The 15,560-nt window shown below is 62.2% G+C and overlaps 4 non-coding genes across 4 annotated transcripts; all 4 read right to left on the bottom strand.

Moving 5' to 3' along the window:
- Nucleotides 1-1,494: 1,494 nt before the first annotated feature.
- LOC142873947 (5S ribosomal RNA) lies at nucleotides 1,495-1,613 on the bottom strand. Its single transcript, XR_012921919.1, has one exon. It is a non-coding gene; the product is annotated as a 5S ribosomal RNA (ribosomal RNA).
- Nucleotides 1,614-5,445: 3,832 nt separating this feature from the next.
- On the bottom strand, nucleotides 5,446-5,564 carry LOC142873936 (5S ribosomal RNA). Its single transcript, XR_012921908.1, has one exon. It is a non-coding gene; the product is annotated as a 5S ribosomal RNA (ribosomal RNA).
- A 3,830-nt stretch (nucleotides 5,565-9,394) lies between these two features.
- Nucleotides 9,395-9,513, bottom strand: LOC142873925 (5S ribosomal RNA). The gene has a single exon (XR_012921897.1). It is a non-coding gene; the product is annotated as a 5S ribosomal RNA (ribosomal RNA).
- Nucleotides 9,514-13,341: 3,828 nt separating this feature from the next.
- Nucleotides 13,342-13,460, bottom strand: LOC142873912 (5S ribosomal RNA). Its single transcript, XR_012921885.1, has one exon. It is a non-coding gene; the product is annotated as a 5S ribosomal RNA (ribosomal RNA).
- Between the last annotated feature and the right edge of the window lie 2,100 nt (nucleotides 13,461-15,560).

Here is a 15,560-nt window from a genome sequence, read left to right as displayed (position 1 = left end):
AGGCCGGGCGGGATGGAGTCAGTCAGGCAGGGGCCGTGGAGGAGACGGGCTGGGTAAGGGTTAGGGTTAGAGTCAGGACACAAGTCACAATCGCAAAGACCTGGAAGCGACCCGAGTGCCCATCGACCCACGAGTGCGTAAATGAAATGTGGCGCGTGGACACCACGGAGTGCTATTCGGCTGTGAGGAGCAGCGGTGAGGGGGCACCTCTCGTGGTTCTCCTGGCCAGAGCTGGAACCCGTTCCAGTAAGCCAAGCATTCCAAGAATGGACACACGAGCACCACGTGCTCGCGCTCACCAGCAAATGGGTACGAACCGATGGACACCTAAGTGGACACAGAGGAATCACCTTCATCGGGTGGGTGTCGGGCGGGTGGGGGGAGGGGATGGGCATACACATCCATTAGGAATGGGGTGGGTGCGCACCGACTGGGGGATGGGCGCACTTGAAGCTCTGACCCGAGGGGGGAGGCTGGGAGAGGGCAACGCACCCGACCTTAACATTGGTACCCCCACAATACGCTGGAACAACATGAGAGGTAAATGAATAAGAACACGGGGGGGGGGGGAGGGGGGCACGGGCAACACATGTCACCTTAATACTTGGACTCCCATCATCTGCTTGAAAAGAGAGAGAAAAGAAAATGCAATAATAGAGATAAGAGACACTTTTTAAAAATAATGAATCCGGCCGGGCGCTGTGGCTCACGCCTGTAATCCTAGCTCTTGGGAGGCCGAGGCGGGCGGATTGCTCAAGGTCAGGTGTTCAAAACCAGCCTGAGCAAGAGCGAGACCCCGTCTCTACTATCAATAGAAAGAAATGAATTGGCCAACTGATATATATATAAAAATTTAGCTGGGCATGGTGGCGCATGCCTGTAGTCCCAGCTACCCGGGAGGCTGAGGCAGAAGGATCACTCGAGCCCAGGAGTTTGAAGTTGCTGTGAGCTAGGCTGACGCCACGGCACTCACTCTAGCCTGGGCAACAAACCGAGACTCTGTCTCAAAAAATAAATAAATAAATAAATAAATAAATAATGAATCCGAAGAGAAAAGTAAAAGGAGGCCTGTGGAGCAGGTCGGGGTGTGACTCCGGATCCCCCAACATCAGGTGCCACCACCAAAGATTCCTACGTGTAGCCCATAGAACCCCAAAAGCAACGGGAGGAGTTCTGGTCACATACTCCCTCAAAATGACATCCTGGCCTTCTTCGGGAACTCCCTCCCCTCTCAGACTCTCAAGGTTTCCTCCAGCGTGTCGGTTCCCACAGAGCAGACCTTTGGTCTGAGACCTGACAGTCCAGAAGCCACGCATGCTGCCGCGTGGCGGCGGTGTGGCGGCTCGGGACAAGAGGAGGCCCCACAGTGCGGGCTGGGGCGCCAGGCACCGCGGCGGGCGCTGAGGGTGGGGGTCACCCCCACCCCGGGCCGCCCCCGCACTCCCAGAAACGCGACAGAACCAGAGGCAAAAAAAAAAAAATAAAAAAAGAAGAAGCCTACGGCACCCGGTATTCCCGGGCGGTCTCCCATCCAAGTTCTAACCAGGCCCGACCCTGCTTAGCTTCCGAGATCAGACGAGATCGGGCGCGTTCAGGGTGGTGTGGCCGTGGACGGCGGAGGGCGCCCCTGCCCCGCTCAGGAAGCCGAGCCTCTCTGCGCTTCCCCGCCGCCTCCTCCCGCCCCAGGCCCCGCGCCGGCGCTGACCCGTGCCGGGCCGGGCCTGTTGAGTTCGCCGGCCGGGTCCGGCGGGCTCCGAGGGACGGGGGTGACAGGCGGGGCGGGCAGGGAGCGGCGGGCCGGGGTTGGGGGCTGTCTCTCTATACACACACACTCACACTCACTCACTCACTCACACTCACACAAGATGCGCCTCCACGGCTGGACCCGCCAAGGTGGAGACCTTCCAGCCCCCCTCCTCTCCTCGCCTGGCCTCCTTCACCTCCCCGCCCCCCACCCCCAGCGCGCTGACTGCGCACGGGCGGGCGGGGCGCTCGCCCTTTGACCCCAGCCAGGGGCCGCCCTCCCCCACAACCCCTTTCAGTTGCGCCCCCCACCCTGTGGCCGGGCGGCCGCCTATTCCCCCGGGCCAGGGCTGGGGCACAGCGCACGGGGGAGGGGAGCGAGTGTATGGGGCGTCTCTCTCTCGGGATGTGTCCCTTGGGTGGGGTGGGGTGGCGTGGTTTGTGGGGCGCTGAAGAAATCAGTCCCCTCCATCTCCTCCCTCTGGAAAACCCCCAAGCCCTTGGAGAACTGCCGGCAACGCTACCGTGGGGGCCGGGACCCTCCTCTGTGTCCTCCTGTGGCCCAGTCCAAGGGGCCTGGGCCTGGCCGGGGCTGCATTGGACCCCAACCACCCTGGCGTGTGGACTCGCTAAAAATCGGCGACTAGATATTGGATTCCAGCGTCATTGAGGTCATTTCACTAATGAGTGCACCGGAAAGAGTTTCCTAATCCATCTGTGAGGGTGGCAACTGAAAGAGAATTTGAAAGCTGACAGAATAGGCGAGGAAAGGCATAGGAGATTTCCACACCCAGTAAGGAAGCCTTTCCCGAAATGGAAGAAAGAAAGGAGCAAACAGAGACACCGGTAGCCCGCCCGGATCAGAGTCTGCCCCTGACAGAAAGTACCCTGACCAAGTTCACCCGTGGGTGGGTCGCGAGCTAGCGGCATTCAGAAGAGCCAGGCCCGCGGTCTGTGCAGAAGACACCTGCACTCGGGTGTGTGTGGCGGCACAATTCCCAAGCAGCTCCAGATGTTAATCCAAGGAGAAGCCAGGGAGTTCCCAACGCCCCAGGTGTCCTCAGCCCACGACTGGCTGCTGTGGGAATGCGAAGCCCGGCTCCTTGTCTCAGAGCAGGGCAACCAGGAGGTGTGATGTCCACCCCGGGGTTCCCAGGAGGATCAGACTGAAGCTGGGACTTGGCCTGAAAGTGTCCCCTCGCATGGCCACCCCCTTCCCCTTCCTGCTCCTCTACTCCTGGTGCCCCTCCATCCAGGGGCCAGACCTTAAAGAGTCACCCGCAAGAGAATCCTGGTCCCAAAGGAGCCTTCTGGGGGACCCGTGCTGAGAGAGGTTGTGGGCAGGGCCCGCTGGGGCTCTGCCCGACCCAGGGCTGAGAGATGCAACCTCCCAGCTCTGGGTCCCTGCAGGAAGTGTTGGCAAGCACAGGGCCAGTCCTCCAAAGGCCCAGGTGCAGGGAGCCCAGGCCAAGCAGCCCGTGGAAGAAGCCACATGCTGTGCCACCCCGGGGAACACGACTGCAGGCCACAGCCCTTCCCGCCTCCTCCTCCTCCTCCTCCCACCCTGCCCCCGCCCCCGCCCCCACCTGGCGCAGGGCCCAGAGACACCTCAGACACTTGCTACCCAAAGTGCAAAGGGCATCAGTTGCTCCTCCAAACCCCCCCACCCAGCCCAGCAGATCGCGTTGTCCAGCCAGCCCCCAGGCCTCCCTGGGGCGCCCAGCAGAAAAGTGCAGACACCCACCGGACCCTCAATCTCAGTTTTCGGATGTTTTTGCCACTCTAAGGACCCGCAGGCCAGCTGGGCCTTCTGGCAGCACAGAGAGCCCCGGAATCCGACCTGGAGAGCTGGGTGTACGTCCCCATGAGGAGGCGGTCCCCACCTCCGCGGCTCTCCCCTTGCGGGGAGCGGCAGCCACGGGGCCTCAGAGAAGGCACCAGGCTGGGCCCCCACGGCACAGCGGGAGCACGTCCCCCGCAGGCCACTTAGGGACAGGCGGCCGGCCGGCGGACGGTTGGGTTGTGCAAGACGCCGCGGCCGCCCTGCTACCGGGTTCCTGGGAGGGCGTCCTGGAACCAGCGTCCACACCAAGCCCTTGGAAGGCCCAGGCGACGGAGGAGCCCCGTCAGGCAGGGGCCGAGGATGGTGACGGCCCGGGCAGGGAGGAGCGTGTCAGGCAGGGGTAGAGGACGGTGACAGGTGACAGGCCGGGCGGGATGGAGTCAGTCAGGCAGGGGCCGTGGAGGAGACGGGCTGGGTAAGGGTTAGGGTTAGAGTCAGGACACAAGTCACAATCGCAAAGACCTGGAAGCGACCCGAGTGCCCATCGACCCACGAGTGCGTAAATGAAATGTGGCGCGTGGACACCACGGAGTGCTATTCGGCTGTGAGGAGCAGCGGTGAGGGGGCACCTCTCGTGGTTCTCCTGGCCAGAGCTGGAACCCGTTCCAGTAAGCCAAGCATTCCAAGAATGGACACACGAGCACCACGTGCTCGCGCTCACCAGCAAATGGGTACGAACCGATGGACACCTAAGTGGACACAGAGGAATCACCTTCATCGGGTGGGTGTCGGGCGGGTGGGGGGAGGGGATGGGCATACACATCCATTAGGAATGGGGTGGGTGCGCACCGACTGGGGGATGGGCGCACTTGAAGCTCTGACCCGAGGGGGGAGGCTGGGAGAGGGCAACGCACCCGACCTTAACATTGGTACCCCCACAATACGCTGGAACAACATGAGAGGTAAATGAATAAGAACACGGGGGGGGGAGAGGGGGGCACGGGCAACACATGTCACCTTAATACTTGGACTCCCATCATCTGCTTGAAAAGAGAGAGAAAAGAAAATGCAATAATAGAGATAAGAGACACTTTTTAAAAATAATGAATCCGGCCGGGCGCTGTGGCTCACGCCTGTAATCCTAGCTCTTGGGAGGCCGAGGCGGGCGGATTGCTCAAGGTCAGGTGTTCAAAACCAGCCTGAGCAAGAGCGAGACCCCGTCTCTACTATCAATAGAAAGAAATGAATTGGCCAACTGATATATATATAAAAATTTAGCTGGGCATGGTGGCGCATGCCTGTAGTCCCAGCTACCCGGGAGGCTGAGGCAGAAGGATCACTCGAGCCCAGGAGTTTGAAGTTGCTGTGAGCTAGGCTGACGCCACGGCACTCACTCTAGCCTGGGCAACAAACCGAGACTCTGTCTCAAAAAATAAATAAATAAATAAATAAATAAATAAATAATGAATCCGAAGAGAAAAGTAAAAGGAGGCCTGTGGAGCAGGTCGGGGTGTGACTCCGGATCCCCCAACATCAGGTGCCACCACCAAAGATTCCTACGTGTAGCCCATAGAACCCCAAAAGCAACGGGAGGAGTTCTGGTCACATACTCCCTCAAAATGACATCCTGGCCTTCTTCGGGAACTCCCTCCCCTCTCAGACTCTCAAGGTTTCCTCCAGCGTGTCGGTTCCCACAGAGCAGACCTTTGGTCTGAGACCTGACAGTCCAGAAGCCACGCATGCTGCCGCGTGGCGGCGGTGTGGCGGCTCGGGACAAGAGGAGGCCCCACAGTGCGGGCTGGGGCGCCAGGCACCGCGGCGGGCGCTGAGGGTGGGGGTCACCCCCACCCCGGGCCGCCCCCGCACTCCCAGAAACGCGACAGAACCAGAGGCAAAAAAAAAAAAATAAAAAAAGAAGAAGCCTACGGCACCCGGTATTCCCGGGCGGTCTCCCATCCAAGTTCTAACCAGGCCCGACCCTGCTTAGCTTCCGAGATCAGACGAGATCGGGCGCGTTCAGGGTGGTGTGGCCGTGGACGGCGGAGGGCGCCCCTGCCCCGCTCAGGAAGCCGAGCCTCTCTGCGCTTCCCCGCCGCCTCCTCCCGCCCCAGGCCCCGCGCCGGCGCTGACCCGCGCCGGGCCGGGCCTGTTGAGTTCGCCGGCCGGGTCCGGCGGGCTCCGAGGGACGGGGGTGACAGGCGGGGCGGGCAGGGAGCGGCGGGCCGGGGTTGGGGGCTGTCTCTCTATACACACACACTCACACTCACTCACTCACTCACACTCACACAAGATGCGCCTCCACGGCTGGACCCGCCAAGGTGGAGACCTTCCAGCCCCCCTCCTCTCCTCGCCTGGCCTCCTTCACCTCCCCGCCCCCCACCCCCAGCGCGCTGACTGCGCACGGGCGGGCGGGGCGCTCGCCCTTTGACCCCAGCCAGGGGCCGCCCTCCCCCACAACCCCTTTCAGTTGCGCCCCCCACCCTGTGGCCGGGCGGCCGCCTATTCCCCCGGGCCAGGGCTGGGGCACAGCGCACGGGGGAGGGGAGCGAGTGTATGGGGCGTCTCTCTCTCGGGATGTGTCCCTTGGGTGGGGTGGGGTGGCGTGGTTTGTGGGGCGCTGAAGAAATCAGTCCCCTCCATCTCCTCCCTCTGGAAAACCCCCAAGCCCTTGGAGAACTGCCGGCAACGCTACCGTGGGGGCCGGGACCCTCCTCTGTGTCCTCCTGTGGCCCAGTCCAAGGGGCCTGGGCCTGGCCGGGGCTGCATTGGACCCCAACCACCCTGGCGTGTGGACTCGCTAAAAATCGGCGACTAGATATTGGATTCCAGCGTCATTGAGGTCATTTCACTAATGAGTGCACCGGAAAGAGTTTCCTAATCCATCTGTGAGGGTGGCAACTGAAAGAGAATTTGAAAGCTGACAGAATAGGCGAGGAAAGGCATAGGAGATTTCCACACCCAGTAAGGAAGCCTTTCCCGAAATGGAAGAAAGAAAGGAGCAAACAGAGACACCGGTAGCCCGCCCGGATCAGAGTCTGCCCCTGACAGAAAGTACCCTGACCAGGTTCACCCGTGGGTGGGTGGCGAGCTAGCGGCATTCAGAAGAGCCAGGCCCGCGGTCTGTGCAGAAGACACCTGCACTCGGGTGTGTGTGGCGGCACAATTCCCAAGCAGCTCCAGATGTTAATCCAAGGAGAAGCCAGGGAGTTCCCAACGCCCCAGGTGTCCTCAGCCCACGACTGGCTGCTGTGGGAATGCGAAGCCCGGCTCCTTGTCTCAGAGCAGGGCAACCAGGAGGTGTGATGTCCACACCGGGGTTCCTAGGAGGATCAGACTGAAGCTGGGACTTGGCCTGAAAGTGTCCCCTCGCATGGCCACCCCCTTCCCCTTCCTGCTCCTCTACTCCTGGTGCCCCTCCATCCAGGGGCCAGACCTTAAAGAGTCACCCGCAAGAGAATCCTGGTCCCAAAGGAGCCTTCTGGGGGACCCGTGCTGAGAGAGGTTGTGGGCAGGGCCCGCTGGGGCTCTGCCCGACCCAGGGCTGAGAGATGCAACCTCCCAGCTCTGGGTCCCTGCAGGAAGTGTTGGCAAGCACAGGGCCAGTCCTCCAAAGGCCCAGGTGCAGGGAGCCCAGGCCAAGCAGCCCGTGGAAGAAGCCACATGCTGTGCCACCCCGGGGAACACGACTGCAGGCCACAGCCCTTCCCGCCTCCTCCTCCTCCTCCTCCCACCCCGCCCCCGCCCCCGCCCCCACCTGGCGCAGGGCCCAGAGACACCTCAGACACTTGCTACCCAAAGTGCAAAGGGCATCAGTTGCTCCTCCAAACCCCCCCACCCAGCCCAGCAGACCGTGTTGTCCAGCCAGCCCCCAGGCCTCCCTGGGGCGCCCAGCAGAAAAGTGCAGACACCCACCGGACCCTCAATCTCAGTTTTCGGATGTTTTTGCCACTCTAAGGACCCGCAGGCCAGCTGGGCCTTCTGGCAGCACAGAGAGCCCCGGAATCCGACCTGGAGAGCTGGGTGTACGTCCCCATGAGGAGGCGGTCCCCACCTCCGCGGCTCTCCCCTTGCGGGGAGCGGCAGCCACGGGGCCTCAGAGAAGGCACCAGGCTGGGCCCCCACGGCACAGCGGGAGCACGTCCCCCGCAGGCCACTTAGGGACAGGCGGCCGGCCGGCGGACGGTTGGGTTGTGCGAGACGCCGCGGCCGCCCTGCTACCGGGTTCCTGGGAGGGCGTCCTGGAACCAGCGTCCACACCAAGCCCTTGGAAGGCCCAGGCGACGGAGGAGCCCCGTCAGGCAGGGGCCGAGGATGGTGACGGCCCGGGCGGGGAGGAGCGTGTCAGGCAGGGGTAGAGGACGGTGACAGGTGACAGGCCGGGCGGGATGGAGTCAGTCAGGCAGGGGCCGTGGAGGAGACGGGCTGGGTAAGGGTTAGGGTTAGAGTCAGGACACAAGTCACAATCGCAAAGACCTGGAAGCGACCCGAGTGCCCATCGACCCACGAGTGCGTAAATGAAATGTGGCGCGTGGACACCACGGAGTGCTATTCGGCTGTGAGGAGCAGCGGTGAGGGGGCACCTCTCGTGGTTCTCCTGGCCAGAGCTGGAACCCGTTCCAGTAAGCCAAGCATTCCAAGAATGGACACACGAGCACCACGTGCTCGCGCTCACCAGCAAATGGGTACGAACCGATGGACACCTAAGTGGACACAGAGGAATCACCTTCATCGGGTGGGTGTCGGGCGGGTGGGGGGAGGGGATGGGCATACACATCCATTAGGAATGGGGTGGGTGCGCACCGACTGGGGGATGGGCGCACTTGAAGCTCTGACCCGAGGGGGGAGGCTGGGAGAGGGCAACGCACCCGACCTTAACATTGGTACCCCCACAATACGCTGGAACAACATGAGAGGTAAATGAATAAGAACACGGGGGGGGGGAGAGGGGGGCACGGGCAACACATGTCACCTTAATACTTGGACTCCCATCATCTGCTTGAAAAGAGAGAGAAAAGAAAATGCAATAATAGAGATAAGAGACACTTTTTAAAAATAATGAATCCGGCCGGGCGCTGTGGCTCACGCCTGTAATCCTAGCTCTTGGGAGGCCGAGGCGGGCGGATTGCTCAAGGTCAGGTGTTCAAAACCAGCCTGAGCAAGAGCGAGACCCCGTCTCTACTATCAATAGAAAGAAATGAATTGGCCAACTGATATATATATAAAAATTTAGCTGGGCATGGTGGCGCATGCCTGTAGTCCCAGCTACCCGGGAGGCTGAGGCAGAAGGATCACTCGAGCCCAGGAGTTTGAAGTTGCTGTGAGCTAGGCTGACGCCACGGCACTCACTCTAGCCTGGGCAACAAACCGAGACTCTGTCTCAAAAAATAAATAAATAAATAAATAAATAAATAATGAATCCGAAGAGAAAAGTAAAAGGAGGCCTGTGGAGCAGGTCGGGGTGTGACTCCGGATCCCCCAACATCAGGTGCCACCACCAAAGATTCCTACGTGTAGCCCATAGAACCCCAAAAGCAACGGGAGGAGTTCTGGTCACATACTCCCTCAAAATGACATCCTGGCCTTCTTCGGGAACTCCCTCCCCTCTCAGACTCTCAAGGTTTCCTCCAGCGTGTCGGTTCCCACAGAGCAGACCTTTGGTCTGAGACCTGACAGTCCAGAAGCCACGCATGCTGCCGCGTGGCGGCGGTGTGGCGGCTCGGGACAAGAGGAGGCCCCACAGTGCGGGCTGGGGCGCCAGGCACCGCGGCGGGCGCTGAGGGTGGGGGTCACCCCCACCCCGGGCCGCCCCCGCACTCCCAGAAACGCGACAGAACCAGAGGCAAAAAAAAAAAAAATAAAAAAAGAAGAAGCCTACGGCACCCGGTATTCCCGGGCGGTCTCCCATCCAAGTTCTAACCAGGCCCGACCCTGCTTAGCTTCCGAGATCAGACGAGATCGGGCGCGTTCAGGGTGGTGTGGCCGTGGACGGCGGAGGGCGCCCCTGCCCCGCTCAGGAAGCCGAGCCTCTCTGCGCTTCCCCGCCGCCTCCTCCCGCCCCAGGCCCCGCGCCGGCGCTGACCCGCGCCGGGCCGGGCCTGTTGAGTTCGCCGGCCGGGTCCGGCGGGCTCCGAGGGACGGGGGTGACAGGCGGGGCGGGCAGGGAGCGGCGGGCCGGGGTTGGGGGCTGTCTCTCTATACACACACACTCACACTCACTCACTCACTCACACTCACACAAGATGCGCCTCCACGGCTGGACCCGCCAAGGTGGAGACCTTCCAGCCCCCCTCCTCTCCTCGCCTGGCCTCCTTCACCTCCCCGCCCCCCACCCCCAGCGCGCTGACTGCGCACGGGCGGGCGGGGCGCTCGCCCTTTGACCCCAGCCAGGGGCCGCCCTCCCCCACAACCCCTTTCAGTTGCGCCCCCCACCCTGTGGCCGGGCGGCCGCCTATTCCCCCGGGCCAGGGCTGGGGCACAGCGCACGGGGGAGGGGAGCGAGTGTATGGGGCGTCTCTCTCTCGGGATGTGTCCCTTGGGTGGGGTGGGGTGGCGTGGTTTGTGGGGCGCTGAAGAAATCAGTCCCCTCCATCTCCTCCCTCTGGAAAACCCCCAAGCCCTTGGAGAACTGCCGGCAACGCTACCGTGGGGGCCGGGACCCTCCTCTGTGTCCTCCTGTGGCCCAGTCCAAGGGGCCTGGGCCTGGCCGGGGCTGCATTGGACCCCAACCACCCTGGCGTGTGGACTCGCTAAAAATCGGCGACTAGATATTGGATTCCAGCGTCATTGAGGTCATTTCACTAATGAGTGCACCGGAAAGAGTTTCCTAATCCATCTGTGAGGGTGGCAACTGAAAGAGAATTTGAAAGCTGACAGAATAGGCGAGGAAAGGCATAGGAGATTTCCACACCCAGTAAGGAAGCCTTTCCCGAAATGGAAGAAAGAAAGGAGCAAACAGAGACACCGGTAGCCCGCCCGGATCAGAGTCTGCCCCTGACAGAAAGTACCCTGACCAGGTTCACCCGTGGGTGGGTCGCGAGCTAGCGGCATTCAGAAGAGCCAGGCCCGCGGTCTGTGCAGAAGACACCTGCACTCGGGTGTGTGTGGCGGCACAATTCCCAAGCAGCTCCAGATGTTAATCCAAGGAGAAGCCAGGGAGTTCCCAACGCCCCAGGTGTCCTCAGCCCACGACTGGCTGCTGTGGGAATGCGAAGCCCGGCTCCTTGTCTCAGAGCAGGGCAACCAGGAGGTGTGATGTCCACACCGGGGTTCCCAGGAGGATCAGACTGAAGCTGGGACTTGGCCTGAAAGTGTCCCCTCGCATGGCCACCCCCTTCCCCTTCCTGCTCCTCTACTCCTGGTGCCCCTCCATCCAGGGGCCAGACCTTAAAGAGTCACCCGCAAGAGAATCCTGGTCCCAAAGGAGCCTTCTGGGGGACCCGTGCTGAGAGAGGTTGTGGGCAGGGCCCGCTGGGGCTCTGCCCGACCCAGGGCTGAGAGATGCAACCTCCCAGCTCTGGGTCCCTGCAGGAAGTGTTGGCAAGCACAGGGCCAGTCCTCCAAAGGCCCAGGTGCAGGGAGCCCAGGCCAAGCAGCCCGTGGAAGAAGCCACATGCTGTGCCACCCCGGGGAACACGACTGCAGGCCACAGCCCTTCCCGCCTCCTCCTCCTCCTCCTCCCACCCCGCCCCCGCCCCCGCCCCCACCTGGCGCAGGGCCCAGAGACACCTCAGACACTTGCTACCCAAAGTGCAAAGGGCATCAGTTGCTCCTCCAAACCCCCCCACCCAGCCCAGCAGACCGCGTTGTCCAGCCAGCCCCCAGGCCTCCCTGGGGCGCCCAGCAGAAAAGTGCAGACACCCACCGGACCCTCAATCTCAGTTTTCGGATGTTTTTGCCACTCTAAGGACCCGCAGGCCAGCTGGGCCTTCTGGCAGCACAGAGAGCCCCGGAATCCGACCTGGAGAGCTGGGTGTACGTCCCCATGAGGAGGCGGTCCCCACCCCCGCGGCTCTCCCCTTGCGGGGAGCGGCAGCCACGGGGCCTCAGAGAAGGCACCAGGCTGGGCCCCCACGGCACAGCGGGAGCACGTCCCCCGCAGGCCACTTAGGGACAGGCGGCCGGCCGGCGGACGGTTGGGTTGTGCGAGACGCCGCGGCCGCCCTGCTACCGGGTTCCTGGGAGGGCGTCCTGGAACCAGCGTCCACACCAAGCCCTTGGAAGGCCCAGGCGACGGAGGAGCCCCGTCAGGCAGGGGCCGAGGATGGTGACGGCCCGGGCAGGGAGGAGCGTGTCAGGCAGGGGTAGAGGACGGTGACAGGTGACAGGCCGGGCGGGATGGAGTCAGTCAGGCAGGGGCCGTGGAGGAGACGGGCTGGGTAAGGGTTAGGGTTAGAGTCAGGACACAAGTCACAATCGCAAAGACCTGGAAGCGACCCGAGTGCCCATCGACCCACGAGTGCGTAAATGAAATGTGGCGCGTGGACACCACGGAGTGCTATTCGGCTGTGAGGAGCAGCGGTGAGGGGGCACCTCTCGTGGTTCTCCTGGCCAGAGCTGGAACCCGTTCCAGTAAGCCAAGCATTCCAAGAATGGACACACGAGCACCACGTGCTCGCGCTCACCAGCAAATGGGTACGAACCGATGGACACCTAAGTGGACACAGAGGAATCACCTTCATCGGGTGGGTGTCGGGCGGGTGGGGGGAGGGGATGGGCATACACATCCATTAGGAATGGGGTGGGTGCGCACCGACTGGGGGATGGGCGCACTTGAAGCTCTGACCCGAGGGGGGAGGCTGGGAGAGGGCAACGCACCCGACCTTAACATTGGTACCCCCACAATACGCTGGAACAACATGAGAGGTAAATGAATAAGAACACGGGGGGGGGAGAGGGGGGCACGGGCAACACATGTCACCTTAATACTTGGACTCCCATCATCTGCTTGAAAAGAGAGAGAAAAGAAAATGCAATAATAGAGATAAGAGACACTTTTTAAAAATAATGAATCCGGCCGGGCGCTGTGGCTCACGCCTGTAATCCTAGCTCTTGGGAGGCCGAGGCGGGCGGATTGCTCAAGGTCAGGTGTTCAAAACCAGCCTGAGCAAGAGCGAGACCCCGTCTCTACTATCAATAGAAAGAAATGAATTGGCCAACTGATATATATATAAAAATTTAGCTGGGCATGGTGGCGCATGCCTGTAGTCCCAGCTACCCGGGAGGCTGAGGCAGAAGGATCACTCGAGCCCAGGAGTTTGAAGTTGCTGTGAGCTAGGCTGACGCCACGGCACTCACTCTAGCCTGGGCAACAAACCGAGACTCTGTCTCAAAAAATAAATAAAAAATAAATAAATAAATAATGAATCCGAAGAGAAAAGTAAAAGGAGGCCTGTGGAGCAGGTCGGGGTGTGACTCCGGATCCCCCAACATCAGGTGCCAACACCAAAGATTCCTACGTGTAGCCCATAGAACCCCAAAAGCAACGGGAGGAGTTCTGGTCACATACTCCCTCAAAATGACATCCTGGCCTTCTTCGGGAACTCCCTCCCCTCTCAGACTCTCAAGGTTTCCTCCAGCGTGTCGGTTCCCACAGAGCAGACCTTTGGTCTGAGACCTGACAGTCCAGAAGCCACGCATGCTGCCGCGTGGCGGCGGTGTGGCGGCTCGGGACAAGAGGAGGCCCCACAGTGCGGGCTGGGGCGCCAGGCACCGCGGCGGGCGCTGAGGGTGGGGGTCACCCCCACCCCGGGCCGCCCCCGCACTCCCAGAAACGCGACAGAACCAGAGGCAAAAAAAAAAAAAATAAAAAAAGAAGAAGCCTACGGCACCCGGTATTCCCGGGCGGTCTCCCATCCAAGTTCTAACCAGGCCCGACCCTGCTTAGCTTCCGAGATCAGACGAGATCGGGCGCGTTCAGGGTGGTGTGGCCGTGGACGGCGGAGGGCGCCCCTGCCCCGCTCAGGAAGCCGAGCCTCTCTGCGCTTCCCCGCCGCCTCCTCCCGCCCCAGGCCCCGCGCCGGCGCTGACCCGCGCCGGGCCGGGCCTGTTGAGTTCGCCGGCCGGGTCCGGCGGGCTCCGAGGGACGGGGGTGACAGGCGGGGCGGGCAGGGAGCGGCGGGCCGGGGTTGGGGGCTGTCTCTCTATACACACACACTCACACTCACTCACTCACTCACACTCACACAAGATGCGCCTCCACGGCTGGACCCGCCAAGGTGGAGACCTTCCAGCCCCCCTCCTCTCCTCGCCTGGCCTCCTTCACCTCCCCGCCCCCCACCCCCAGCGCGCTGACTGCGCACGGGCGGGCGGGGCGCTCGCCCTTTGACCCCAGCCAGGGGCCGCCCTCCCCCACAACCCCTTTCAGTTGCGCCCCCCACCCTGTGGCCGGGCGGCCGCCTATTCCCCCGGGCCAGGGCTGGGGCACAGCGCACGGGGGAGGGGAGCGAGTGTATGGGGCGTCTCTCTCTCGGGATGTGTCCCTTGGGTGGGGTGGGGTGGCGTGGTTTGTGGGGCGCTGAAGAAATCAGTCCCCTCCATCTCCTCCCTCTGGAAAACCCCCAAGCCCTTGGAGAACTGCCGGCAACGCTACCGTGGGGGCCGGGACCCTCCTCTGTGTCCTCCTGTGGCCCAGTCCAAGGGGCCTGGGCCTGGCCGGGGCTGCATTGGACCCCAACCACCCTGGCGTGTGGACTCGCTAAAAATCGGCGACTAGATATTGGATTCCAGCGTCATTGAGGTCATTTCACTAATGAGTGCACCGGAAAGAGTTTCCTAATCCATCTGTGAGGGTGGCAACTGAAAGAGAATTTGAAAGCTGACAGAATAGGCGAGGAAAGGCATAGGAGATTTCCACACCCAGTAAGGAAGCCTTTCCCGAAATGGAAGAAAGAAAGGAGCAAACAGAGACACCGGTAGCCCGCCCGGATCAGAGTCTGCCCCTGACAGAAAGTACCCTGACCAGGTTCACCCGTGGGTGGGTCGCGAGCTAGCGGCATTCAGAAGAGCCAGGCCCGCGGTCTGTGCAGAAGACACCTGCACTCGGGTGTGTGTGGCGGCACAATTCCCAAGCAGCTCCAGATGTTAATCCAAGGAGAAGCCAGGGAGTTCCCAACGCCCCAGGTGTCCTCAGCCCACGACTGGCTGCTGTGGGAATGCGAAGCCCGGCTCCTTGTCTCAGAGCAGGGCAACCAGGAGGTGTGATGTCCACACCGGGGTTCCCAGGAGGATCAGACTGAAGCTGGGACTTGGCCTGAAAGTGTCCCCTCGCATGGCCACCCCCTTCCCCTTCCTGCTCCTCTACTCCTGGTGCCCCTCCATCCAGGGGCCAGACCTTAAAGAGTCACCCGCAAGAGAATCCTGGTCCCAAAGGAGCCTTCTGGGGGACCCGTGCTGAGAGAGGTTGTGGGCAGGGCCCGCTGGGGCTCTGCCCGACCCAGGGCTGAGAGATGCAACCTCCCAGCTCTGGGTCCCTGCAGGAAGTGTTGGCAAGCACAGGGCCAGTCCTCCAAAGGCCCAGGTGCAGGGAGCCCAGGCCAAGCAGCCCGTGGAAGAAGCCACATGCTGTGCCACCCCGGGGAACACGACTGCAGGCCACAGCCCTTCCCGCCTCCTCCTCCTCCTCCTCCCACCCCGCCCCCGCCCCCGCCCCCACCTGGCGCAGGGCCCAGAGACACCTCAGACACTTGCTACCCAAAGTGCAAAGGGCATCAGTTGCTCCTCCAAACCCCCCCACCCAGCCCAGCAGACCGTGTTGTCCAGCCAGCCCCCAGGCCTCCCTGGGGCGCCCAGCAGAAAAGTGCAGACACCCACCGGACCCTCAATCTCAGTTTTCGGATGTTTTTGCCACTCTAAGGACCCGCAGGCCAGCTGGGCCTTCTGGCAGCACAGAGAGCCCCGGAATCCGACCTGGAGAGCTGGGTGTACGTCCCCATGAGGAGGCGGTCCCCACCTCCGCGGCTCTCCCCTTGCGGGGAGCGGCAGCCACGGGGCCTCAGAGAAGGCACCAGGCTGGGCCCCCACGGCACAGCGGGAGCAC

Source organism: Microcebus murinus, chromosome 11 (genome assembly GCF_040939455.1).
Source record: "Microcebus murinus isolate Inina chromosome 11, M.murinus_Inina_mat1.0, whole genome shotgun sequence".
Classification (NCBI taxonomy): domain Eukaryota; kingdom Metazoa; phylum Chordata; class Mammalia; order Primates; family Cheirogaleidae; genus Microcebus; species Microcebus murinus.
This window is presented reverse-complemented; position numbering and strand designations above follow the sequence as displayed.